Below are 13,279 nucleotides of genomic sequence, written 5' to 3'. Positions count from 1 at the left end.
CTGCATGGACAAAAAGTTGCACTAACCAGCAGTGTGCACTTGCAGCCTGCAAGGCCAGCGCTTTTTGGAGAACTGTGTTCCATTACTCCACCCAGTCCCCCAACACGTATGAAGCTGCTCATGGAACTGGGCCATCCATCATAGCTACTGCCACCTGCATTCTCTTCTGCTCAACAGAGCCACTTCAGGTGCTAGGGAAGCTGCAGGTTTTAAATTTTCTAGATCCTAGGGGCATGAGGCTGCGGGAAATCTGATCAACAAGCGTATAATACGAACACCCTGAAATCTCACTTTCTGAGCATCCAGGTCAGAGATCTGGCCTGAGTTCACTCGGTCTCTTTCTGGCTTTTGTCACAGGTTTCCCTGCCACAGAAATCAGAGCACTGGGGAAGAGCCATGGAAAGCAGTTCACTTCCAAACCTTGCCCCGGGTTGTAGGTGACACATATAACAAAAGCAAGGATGCTGGGAACTCACTGTGATTTAAACTGAGACAAAATCACAGTGAGCTCCCAACATCCCTGCTTTTATTTTCCTTCCTATGAATGCATAAAATATCCAGGCGGAAATGCCTCTTGAATGCTGGCAAGTCGGGTTGTCTAAGCACCAGAGCCCTCTATTGTATTACAGCAGTTATAGTCATTTTGAAAACTGCCAGCATTTTACTGTCTGCATTATGTAATGTAGCCCAAAGATTATTTTCCTCTGTTTCCTCCAAAGAAGACAGTTTACCTACACAGTACAATCCAGTGTAGACATGAGCAAGGATCCTGAAAGCAGCAAAGCAGATTAACACATCTCACCTTCTCACGTGTAGCATTGTTCTATTTGGTACAGATCTGTTTTAATTTGTCTGGAGTACTTTTAGGACCTGAGCAGCTCTCTTAATGCAACAGTTTATCACTGCACCTCCTGAAGCTAAAGGCCCCATGACTGAACTGGCAGGTTACTGTCCCATGCTCAGTTCTGCAGGGTAGCTGTACTGTTGCTGCCTCCATAGAACTTGCATTTGGGAGCAGCACCACATCCCCACAGCTCAGAATTTTCCTGTTCTGGGGCTGTCAGGTTTGTACAGCCAGGCTACCTCAAGTTCCTCTGTGCAGGCTGAAGACCTCTTCTGATAGGCAGCACAGTGCTCCCCCAGTAGTTTGTCTCAGTGCCTTCCTGGACTAAGACGTAAGCTTTTAAAGGCTGCAGAGAAGGCTATTCTGATTCCTTTTCTCAATCTTGCATTAAAACTTACTTTCCTTTGAGAATGACATTTCTAATTTACATCTTTCCAAACCCTTGCAAAGCTGCCATGACAATAGGCACTGTAATGATTGGTAAATAAGAATTTGCTTATTTACCTGATTGCCTTTCATGTTTCATTGTCTTTTATGTCAACTTATGCCAAGCCACTTTCAAGTTATATCTTCAGATGTGGAAGCCAAAGCAATCTAAATGAAATAGTTTTATGTCATATTCCCGTGTATCCTATGTACATATTATAAGCCACAGCTTTGATAAACAGTAGTAGACAAGGACACTCTTCTCTGTCCCATCCCAACTGCAAAAAGGATTGGGAAACTCAGCTCCAGCTTACACCAACAGCATCAGCACAAAATCCTTCTGAAGTATACCCAGTCCCACATTCACACTGTGGAAATTCACCACAGTGCACATAGCTCTCCTGCATCTATGAGAATTGATGTCAGTGTGTCCACACTCAGTAGTATAATGGATGACTGGGACTGTGTCTTTAGCGAGAATAAACCCATTGGCCTGTATATTAAAATGAGCATGCAGGAAGTGATCCTTTGCATACAGACTGGCTCAAAGCAAATGCAGAAAGAAAGAGAAGCAGACATGCTCATCACAGAATCACAGAATTGTAGGGCTTGGAAGGGACCTCTAGGGATCAGCGAGTCCAACCCCCTGCCAAAGCAGCTCCCTAGCCCAGGTTGCACAGGTAGGCATCCAGGTGGGTCTGGAACGTCTCCAGAGAAGGAGACTCCACCACCTCTCTGTGCAGCTGTGCCACTGCTCCGTCACTGCACTGTGAAGAAGTTCCCACACACATTTGTGCAGAACTTCCTATACTTCAATTTGTGGCCATTTCCCCTCGTCCTCACGCACAGCTGAGAAGAGTTCAGCCTCATCCTTTTGCCTCCCTTTCCATAGATATTTATAGATGTGGATCAGATCCCCTCTGGATCTCATTTTCTCAAGGCTGAACAGACCCAGGTCTCTCAGCCTTTCCTCATAAGAGAGGTGTTCCATCCTTTATCATCTTTGTGGCCCTCTTCTGGACTCTTTCCAGGAGATCCCTTTTTTTTTTGTACTGGGGAGCCCAGAACTGGACACAGTACTACAGGTGAGGCCTCACCAGGGCAGAGTAGAGGGGGAGGATCACCTCCCTCAACCTGCTGGTCATGATCTTTTTAATGCACCCCAGGATCCCATTGGCCTTCTTGGCCACCAGGGCACACTGCTGGCTCATGGCCAACCTGTCATCCAGCAGGACCCCCAGGTCCCTCTCATCAGAGCTCCTCTCCAGCAGGTCATCCCCCAGCCTGTACTGGTGCATGCAGTTATTCCTCCCTAGGTGCAGCACTCTACACTTGCTCTTGTTAAACCTCATCTGGTTTCTTTCTGCCCAACTCTCCAGCCTGTCCAGGTCTCGCTGAATGGCAGCCAATCCTTCCAGCTTCGTATCATCAGCAAACTTGCTGAGGTTTGACTGACCCTGAGGAACACCACTAAGTACAGGCCTCCAGCTGGACTCTGCACCACCGATTGCAACCTTCTGAGCTCTGCCAGTCAGCCAGTTCTCAGCCCACCTCGCTGTCCACTCACTTATTCCACACTTCCTCAGCTTTGTTATAAGGATGCTGTGGGAGACAGTTTCTTGCTGAAGTTGCCTTGCTGAAATCAAGGTAGACTACATCCAGTGCTCTCCCCCCATCTACCCAGCCAGTGATGACATCATAGAAGACTACCAGGTTGGTCGAGCATGACCTCTGCCTGGTGAACCCATGCTGATGACTACTTGATAACTCTCTTCCAGTTGCCTGGAGATGGCATCCAAAACGAGTTGTTCCATCACCTTTCCAGGGACAGAGGTGAGGCTGACTGGCCTGTAATTCCCAGGATCCTCCTTCTTGCCCCTTTTTGAAGACCAGAGTGACACTGGCTATCCTCCAGCCTTCAGGCACCTCTCTCATTCTCGAAGACTTCATCACCCTTACAGAGAAAATGAAATAAACCCCTATAGATCCTTTCCACTGAAAACAATGGAGAATACAAAGAGCTCTCTTCCCTGTGCTCCTAAATCCTTGCTATTTGGGATACATACATCACTGGATCCCAGTAAATCCTGCTTTTAGCAATCGCTTGCCAGGCTTTACTTTTTGATGCCAACATGCATCTTTCTGGCCAGAATGTTTCACCCGTTATGAAAATATAACCCACATGAACATCATTTATGGGGACGATATGCAAAATCCAAGTTAATGTTTTCTATCCTTCCCTTTCTAAATTATTAGTGTTCTTGCTAACCATGCACTAGTTACTGAGAATACCATGGAGTAGGATGTATCACCTGTGATCCTGGCCAGAAAACAAACCACCTTTATTGAGTAATACTGACCTCCACCCCAAACACAGTGACATTGCTGCCGCAGGCAAAGAAAGCAGCAGAGATGGTTAATGCAGATGTGGGCAGCATTCCTCAGCCAAAATCATCAGCACCATCTCCCCATAACACAGCAGCAGGCCCACAGGCTGCAGCAGCCAGAAAGAGGCACATGAGTGCTGCCACGGTATATTTCAGACTGTGAGAGCATTTGATTAGGTAATGTGTACATACATCAATTTATTTGAGAAACCTATGGTTGCAGTTCATTTTTTTTAAACAGACTGGAATATCCTTAAAAAAAATCTAACAATTCCCATTCAGCAGCGCTATACAGTGTGTTTGATTGATATGTGAAGAGAACAAAAACCTTTGTATGTACTGAACTTGATTAGGAGTTTGATCTCAAGGATTTTCTTCTGAGACTTTCCTGCAGTTAAATTAGCTCTTTCTCTGGAGCATTCCAAACTTCCCTGCTGAGTCTGCTTTATTTCCACCCTGCCTGTGAAGTCAAGGAGAGTAAAAACTCATTAAAGCTTTTCCATAACTATTCATGTACTGGAAAGGAGTTCTGAGATGTAGATACTAAGAGGTCCTAATTAATCTTTGCCCTGATTTAAGAGAAGTTCAGGGGCTTCACAGGCTTCTCTCTCTTATGGTTTTATTTTGCAGATAACTTCTGCAGAAATCACATCCATTTCTAACTAGATCAATATGGAAGGCATTTATCAGGCAAAAGTTCACCAGAAAATATTCCTGATTTTTTTCTGCCAGGAGAGGGGAGTCAGACCCAGGGATCTTTTCCTTGTTATTTCTATATTAAGAACAATACCACAAGCAATTACAAATCCAGCCTGATTAGGTCTTTATGCAGTTGTACAATAACTATTAAAAAAAAATCAATTATTAGGAATCTCAATTTAGTTCAGTTTACTAGGTAGCTTGAAGAAACAGATCCAGCTGTCTCCTACCTTCAAAAAATAAAAAATAAAATAAAATAAAAGCAAAAAAACTAAAGTCCAATTTCCTGAGCCTGCTGAGAAAAGTGCTAATTAAAGCAAGTCATAAATGTTCTGTGTCTGGATGACTACCTGAATTCGAATCAAAAAAAGAAAGAAAGAAACTGCAAGGCTTTTCACTGTGGCTAGGACAGGAGGTTGCTTACCAGCTAGTAGAAGCTGTTGAAACAGCAATGACTTTCCACACCTTCGAACACAGCTGGAATGCGGCCTTAAAGTGAATCTGCATTATAAACTGCCTCTGAAGTCTTTCACCTGCCTGCAAATGAATTTAAACGACTTCTGAAAGCTGCAAAGGTAGCAGTGCATTTGGATTGCAAAGCAGGATAGAAGCAGTAAGTGTCTTCTCAGGCTACTCATCTACATATTAAAGGCATAAAAAGAACTGCTTTGTGTCATAAAGACCAGCGCCAAAACAAATTTAGGAAGACCCATGGCAAGTAAAATGGTGGCTTCGGGCAGCAGTACCAGCACGAAGGGGTTATTTATTATGCACAGTCCTAAAATACTATTGTAGAATATAAAAATTACACCACACTTTGACAAGGCATTGCCCACAGTTCAGAGGCCCTGAAGGAATAGCTTTAGGAAATGGCAATTTCACATCCAGGCTGCATGTCTTTTACAAATAGTTTAATTCTTTGCAGTATAAGAACAGATTTTCTGAAGAGTATTTTGGTGTCCCTCAACAAGTCATTTGAGAACCATTACAGTTTCTTCTCTGCTCTACTTTGCTCTGCTGTTGCCTGTACAGAGACAATATATGAACTTCTGGAAAGCTTGTATAAAATGGAGTGAATCCATTATTTCTAGTTCTGTCTTTCAGATCCCAACTACAGAAATCTGAATTTGCTAACAAAACCATCTGTAACTCAGTCGTTATGAAACAAACAGAATGTGAAAGCAAGATGAAGCTTTCAAACTTTTTAATTTGTAGAGTTGTTGTAGATGGTGGATTTCTTGCTGTTTTCTTCCTTCTGTGTTGATAAAGCACAGAGTAAACAATCTACGACAGATGTTTCTGCGAATATAAAGGAAAGGATCAATTTACTGAAAAAGGAAAACTGAAGAAGTCTTGTAGGAATTTCACCAGCAGTGTTTGTTGAGATTTAACCCAGCAGGTGGCTCAGCACCACAAAGTGTTCACTCACTCCCACCATTTCCAGTGGGATGGAGGAGAGAATTGAAAAAAAAAAAAAAACCAAACCACAAAGTAGAATTCTTGGATTGAAATAAAACTATTTAATAAGAAAGAGAAAAGGAAAAGGATAATGATTGTGGCAAATGTATAAAAACATATATCAAGAGTAATGCACAAGCAATTATCCACCACCCTCAACCAATGCCCAGCTAGAACCCCAAGCAGCAGAAGAGAGTGAGATGCCCTCCCACCGCTTTCAAAACTCCTGCCACATGATGTCATATGGCATGGAATATCCCTTCAGCCAGTTTCAGTCAGCTGTCCTAATTCTGCTCCCTCCCAACTCCTTCAGCTCTCTGCTGGGAATGGCTTCGGCTTCATACGACACTGCTTAGTGGCAACTATAAACACTGGTGTGTTATCAAACAAAACAGAATTCTACTGGGCACCCTGAAGAAAACAATTCCCTCCCAGCTGAAACTAAGGCAGTGTTACATCAGCAGTGCATGTATGTTAGAGGAATATCTTTCTCTCCTGACACATTACTGCCTAATTCACGTCTTGACAGATAAAGGAAGACCTTGCTGATGGATTAGAAGATCATTAAAGGCTCCTGTTCCTTATAACCTTTATAGTGGGACTTTATTGTAGTAGTTTCTTAAAAGATTAGAGAAGTAATCACTCGTTTTCAAGTTATTTCATAGTCATCTGAGCCCACTAAAATGAAGACTGCTATATGAAGGTTTTTGTGTAACTGGAATGCCTGCCTTCCCAATCTGTGTTGTTCCTCTGGACCCTCTTCTATCAGAAGTACTACAAAAGTCAATTGCTTCCTATTTCCATAGAATACACAACCATTTCACTGTATTATTGGCAGCCAGCCTTTTTGTTCGCTACTTCAGTTTTGTAACTCATAATTGTCTATAACACAATGCTAGATACCTCATTTAAAATCAATTATTATATGTCTTGCTCTGGTCCTCCATCTGCCATGAATACCAACTGCAGCTTCACACAGGAGGAGGTGCTTTCTTGGTAGATGCTAAAGCATGCAGCACTTCATCCACAGCAGCAGGTGGCACAGACAGGTGAGTCAAGACTCAAGGTCACTGTAAGAAATTGCCTGGAGCTACCAGCTCAATTTCTGTCAGCTGAGCCTGTGTCAGGCTCTTTGGGCTAGAGTAACAGTTGTGAAACCAAAATGGCCCACACATTCAGAGTATGAAATTATTAATTTACAGCTTTCCTTTGGCCTAGAACAGCTGCTTATTGCTTGTAAATATTTCCATCCTTATTAGATACTAGCAGAAAGATTATGCTGGAGTAATTTGTTGCCAAAAAAAACCCCTCACAACTCCACGCTAGAAAATGATCAGAAAAATAGACTGCTGCCAGAAAGATGTAATAAAGCCCCCACACTGAGGGTATGAAGAACATTTCTTCAGTCTTCAGAAGAGCATATTAGGAAGACATGGGAATAGTTGTAATAGGCATGATAGCGGGGAAGTGCTAAAAAGCTCCTATTGTTTGTGTCTACTAGGAGATAGACAAAGATTAATGAATTTCAATCAAATTGACAAAGACGTAAATTAAATATTAGAAATCTTCATAACAGTAAGGGTAGATAAACCGTAGAATGTTTTGCCTTAGAGAGTTAGGAAATCCTTCAAGAAACGTATAATTAATCCTACCTTTGTAAAGCAGGAGATAATCAGACAATCTCCAAGGAGCCCTTTCAGGTCTGTATTCTTTGAATTTTGCAGTATTTAAAAATCTCTGACTGAAAATTCTTTTTTTTTTTTCTTTGTAAATGGACCAATGTATAATATCTTTTGGCTACATTATGTTAGACAACATAATAATTAAAGAGATGAAACACACTGCAGGAATATCTGCCGGATAAAGCCTGTAAAGGCTGTGCACTTTTTCCATTGGAAGTCAGAATAGAAATACGGGGACTGAAGTCTCCACTTGTAAAGCTGCCCACCATTATCTGGTGCCACATATTATTTCTAGAAGCATTAAAAGCTCTTTACAATGCCTCAGCCATTCAGAAAATTTATGGTAACCTCAAGACTGGTACTCAGACAGTGTACCAACCAGAATTAATAATTATGTTTAAAAATACAGGCTTTTTTTTTTTTTATAATAGTTTGGATTAAAACATCACTTTTAATGTCATTTATTTTCTCCTTGAGCAAAACCAAGCTCAGTTTCTGCACACTGCAGCCAGTAACACCAGAATATGGAGCCAGCAGTGTGCCCAAGTGGCCAGGAAGGCCAGTGGCATCCTGGCTTGTATCAGGAATGGTGTGGTGAGCAGGACTAGGGAAGTAATCCTGCCCTGGTACTCAGCATTGGTGAGGCTTCACCTTGAGTACTGTGCTCAGTTTTGGGCATCTCAATACAGAAAGGACATTGAGGGGCTGTAGCAGGTCCAAAGAAGGACAAAAGTGCTTGTGAAGGGCTTGGAGAATATGCCTACAAGGAGAGACTGAAGGAGCTGGGGCTGTGAAAAAGGAGGCTGAAGGGAGACCTTCTTGCTCTCTTCCAAAATCTGAAAGATACAAAAAGCTCTAAAAATCCATTGCAGGCATTATTACCAAAAATAGGTGATCAAGGCTTAAGAAATTAAAGATTACAAGTTTCAGGAAGATTTTAATCTCATATTTAAGCAATACTGGTTCTTTCTTCATCCTTCCTCTTTAAGGATTCAGTGTATCTACAATGAATCTATTTTTTCATCTACTGCATCATCACAGTAGAGTTGAAAGCTCAGCTCCACTCTGTCCTGTTAATATCTTGCTACCTGCTGAATTACATAAAATTAGTACAGTGATTGTTGAGGTCTCTGTTATAAAATTTACAGTACATCTGAAAGTAATTGAGCTAATGGCAGTGAAGACTGAACTATTTTCCCATCTTCTGACAAGTCATAGACTAGTAGCTCTGAATGATGCTTGCAGAAGTTTAGAGAGCAGCTTGCATCCTGCTGTCTTTTTCATCCTATTGGGAAGCTAAAAGATTACTAGTCTATTGAGCTGCCAAACTGATACTTTCCTTTACCATTTAGGAAGGGATTTCTGTCAGCTATCTAAAAGTTAGGTGACTATTTCAAGGTAGTGACTCCAAACACCTTGTCATTGGCAGAAAAAGATAGTAACTGCTGGAGCATGATTCATCCCATCTATGTATGATACCATCTAGTAGATTTATCTTTGCCCTCTAATGATTGAATAAATAATGGATATATAGCAGGGTCTACAGACATAACAGATAAATGGTTAAAATTGCAGTAATTAAACACCACAATGCAGTTTACCCATATAGCTTTGGTCGTTTAGCAGAGATGCCTACTGGGGAAATGCAGCCATCCCAGACTGTCTGCAGGAACCTCTCACATTCCTCTCCAATCCCAGACAGTGGGTGATATGGGAGGAATCACCCTGCAGAAGTGCCTGTCTCTCTCCATTGCCTGCAGGTGAAACCTAATGAGAGTGGCCCTGTAATTAGTGCAGGAGAGGTTAAGAATATAGATGAATTAAAACTAAAATAGTCTGTTATTCATAGAGAAAACGAAAAGTAATTTCTCTCCCTTGGAGATGGATGCACATTCTGCACTAGACTGCAGCACTCAGGATGTAATAAAGGATGCTGAATATCATCAGAAAAAAAAATTACTTGATTTGAGAATTAGTGAATGGTCTGAAAGTGTTCTAGGGACCCACTGTGGCAGAACTGTGTATTTTAGAAGGTCGCCAACATTTTCTCTAAGATACAGCATGCCTGAATGCTTGATGTGTAGCCTAAATTTTATTAGAATTGTATAAGTTCTAATAATTACTCACTTAAGAAGGGAAAAGCTACGAGAAGGAATATAACCATGGATACTAATAGCTTCTCCAAAATACAGACAGCATTAGACAGTTTAATCAAAGCACTGCCTGTACCAGGTTAGTTCTAAGGATGCCTACGATATAAGCAATTATTATCAACTTGCTGCAGGAATACATTGCACAAGATAATTCAATAAAGAACACATATGAGGTGTAGTCATCATCAGTGGGATCTGAGCAGCAGCCACAGCAGTTTCAGTAAGGAATGAGTCAGATAATCGATGCAGACATTATTACTAGCTTCAGGAGTTCGCATATACATACACAGACACATATAAGCATCTCAGTTTAATTAGTTCAGCAGTGGAACTAGAAATGTTTTCAGAAAATCAGCAACACTAAAAGGCCAAGTGCTCATGAGTGCCATCCCCAAGCACATGTTCATTGCCCCATGCCACTGAATAACAGAACAGATCTAAACTAGATCACTTTACAAACAGATTACCCAAAGGCAGTCCTAAAATATTTTGCACGTGAAGCAACTGCCCTCTTAAATTAAATTGCTTTCAAAAATAAATGTCAAAGCAAAGCAAAGTAAAAGAGCTTCCCAGCAGAAACTCAGCAGCAGGTATCACCCTTATTTAATTGGATGGCTGCCCTTCCAAATGCCTGGCTGTGAGATGTGGATGAGCACACATTAGGTCAGCCGCTCGTAACACAGATAGGAAGAGGAAGGAAGCCAGGAATTCTTCAATCCTTTCTCTGCATCACTGCAGGTAGAAGTGTGTATGGGAGAAATCATCCTGGTCTACTGCCTACGCCTTCTCAACAGCATTTCAAAACACAACATACATTTGCTGTAATATATGTTGTATATTGCCAATGAGAGAATATATCTACAAAGCAGTGAAAAAAAAATACCCTTTTTTATTATTCAGCTAAGCTATAAATTGCTATCTGAAGTCAGACTCATAAAATGTAGGAAAAGAGGTAGTGACAGCAGGCAAGCTCAGGAAGATAAACTGCTTCAGTGTCCCCAGTGCTCCCAGATTGGGTGCCGGATCCCAGCAAGGTACAATCTGTCTGGGAGCTGCGGGGGCACACACCACTCTGACAGCAAATTCTTCCTTTAAAAATGAACTCTCTACCCTGAGTTAACAGCTGGCACTTAGCAAATAGTGTGTATGCTCTACTGATTTTACTTCCCTTATGTCTTTCTCTGTGGCTGCCCTTGAGTTAATGGTTACATCATGCATTAGTGGGATAGCACCAGTCATTCATTTCCCAACATGGTGAACACTCACATGCTGGATGGTGAGCAGGCCTAAGCCAACCTAAGCCTTGCATGATTAACTTTGGCTCAGCACATGGAAGTGTGTCTGACAATGCACATCATTCTCCCATCAGTTCTGCAGCGGAAGGATGGGAGGACTCAGATGGATGACACAAAACAATCTGGCATCTTTCTGTAGATAATAGTGCTACAGCTGCAAGGGAATGTCTGCATCACACTGTAGGGACTGGAAAATTGCAGAATGAATTGTGATAGCCTAAAATGCATCAGTTCTTTTCCTATGCATCCAAATAATTCAAGCAATGATAATTTACATATTCTTCAAAATATTATGCATTTTACATTTATGGGAACAAGGTCAGCCACTTTTACTGAAAGTATCCGTGGTCTTGAGGTTAGTGAAATTTCATTCTCTGGGTACAACTGTGCAAGAGAGATGAAGTTCAACAGGTCAGTCAGTGTGTTCCTCAACATATCCCCTACTTCCCATATTCTTTGCAAGTAATTCTTGGAGAGCAAACTGCCACTTATAACTTTCATTGTAGCCTACTATTGGCCAGACATTCTCTCCTTTCTTAGTGCCTTCTACTGGTGGTGCTTTTTTAACAACCTTTGATTCCATACAACATGGATCCTCCCTTTCCTCGCATCTACAGAGATCTTTTAGCAGTCTGGGATTTTGTCCTTTCTTTCCAGGAGTCCTTGTGCAATCTGTCATTTTTATCCTTTTTTTCCTTTCTTTCTTTTTAATGTATTCTGTGATCTCTTTAATTCCAGTTCATCTTCCTTTCCCCTAAACTGATGATAACGCTTAACATACATTTGAGGGAGACTCCTGCTCAGAACAGTGGGCAATATCACAGATGCTGGGAGACTGCTTCATAAGGTCACACTACTACATAAAAATTAGATATTTTTTTTTCCTTTTTGTATATAGATAAAGCCACTATTTTGTCAGCCTCTTATATTTGTTATGCTTTCTAAATATTTTCTTTCTTAAATAGGTCTCTTTCACTGAGCCAGTGCTTTATATTATTTTCCTTTAACTATATTCTTTCCTTGAGGGAGAAAGACTTTTTCTTGATTGTTACCACTAAGTTTACCTTCTTATGCCCGTTGGCCTATGACACTTGAGTAATTTACTACAATGAATCCCCTGAGAGCAGCTACTAACTCTGAAAATGTATTCCTGTGCCCAGTGAATACAATTTACTTAATTCAGTGGCTCTTATTGTCTACAAGGGGAAATCAAGCAGAGAAAGATCTTTTCTTGCTTAATTTATGAATAACTCTGGATTTATTCTTGCAATGAAAATTTAAACATGGTAGAACAGAAGCATAGATTGAAAAGAACCAGCACTGTCTGATGCCCCAGATTTTCTGATGCCACATATTTCCTTAAGAAAGGGGAAGAGGAAGAGATCTTGGCCTTACACAGGATAATTCAAGGAACAATTCAGAAATAGGATTGAGAGTAAAAGGAGACATAAATATGGTAAAAAATAAAAATAAAAAAAAAATAGAGGTTGATAATGGAAAGAAACAAACAAAGGAAGAAATTTATATTGACTGAGGAGGTCAACTAAATCCATTTACTCGTAGACCATTTACTACATTAAAAAAAAAAAAAAAAAAAAGGCTGATAAAATGCCTCACCTAAGGACTCGACCTTATGCCATCAAAACTAATGAACTTTTTTTCACTGACTTAAGTACGAGTAGGACCAGGCTCTATAGCAACATAGAGCATCATGATCTAGAGAGTTTAGTGGGATGGGGCTGCTCAGGTGGCCATGAGCTGAGCAGGAGGATGGCTTTGTGAATGGATCACAGGAACAGTGATGTATTGATGCTTTTCAGTGGTGAAGCTTGGAGTGAAAATATTTTCAGGAGCCACAGGAAGGCAGTATGTAACAACTTGATCAAGTTTCATATCCCACATCGGAGGAAAGAGCCAGTGGCATCTAACAGTTCTACCTGAGTTCAGTTCAGTGAGATATTTTTCAGTAGCACATTATTTTCAGGCAGAAAAAGATGACTTTTGACATTTTGCTGAATTCTGACCTTCTCATTGCTACAGTGTAAATGACTGATACAATGTACATTTGCATGTAAATACTCACAGGGGTGTTTGACATTTATTACATTTCTATCATCAAAGCGAAGTCAGCCTGCTGTGAATGCCCTGAAGTAACTGCAAAAATGCAAATTTAGGTCAGCAGAAGATGAGGTGTCAGGCAGCAAAAATGCCTGAAGCCAGGAACGTTGGAGCATCTCTCGCAGCCACACTGCATGCCGTGCCCCTGGGTGAGGGGACAGGGATGTTTGCACTTTGAAGTTTCTTTAGCACAATCAGGAGCTCCCAAGGACCATGA

This window comes from Cyrtonyx montezumae, unplaced genomic scaffold, assembly GCF_038088225.1.
Source record: "Cyrtonyx montezumae isolate F1298 unplaced genomic scaffold, pur_monq_1.0 scaffold_3, whole genome shotgun sequence".
NCBI lineage: Eukaryota > Metazoa > Chordata > Aves > Galliformes > Odontophoridae > Cyrtonyx > Cyrtonyx montezumae.
Note: the sequence above shows the minus strand (reverse complement) of the source record.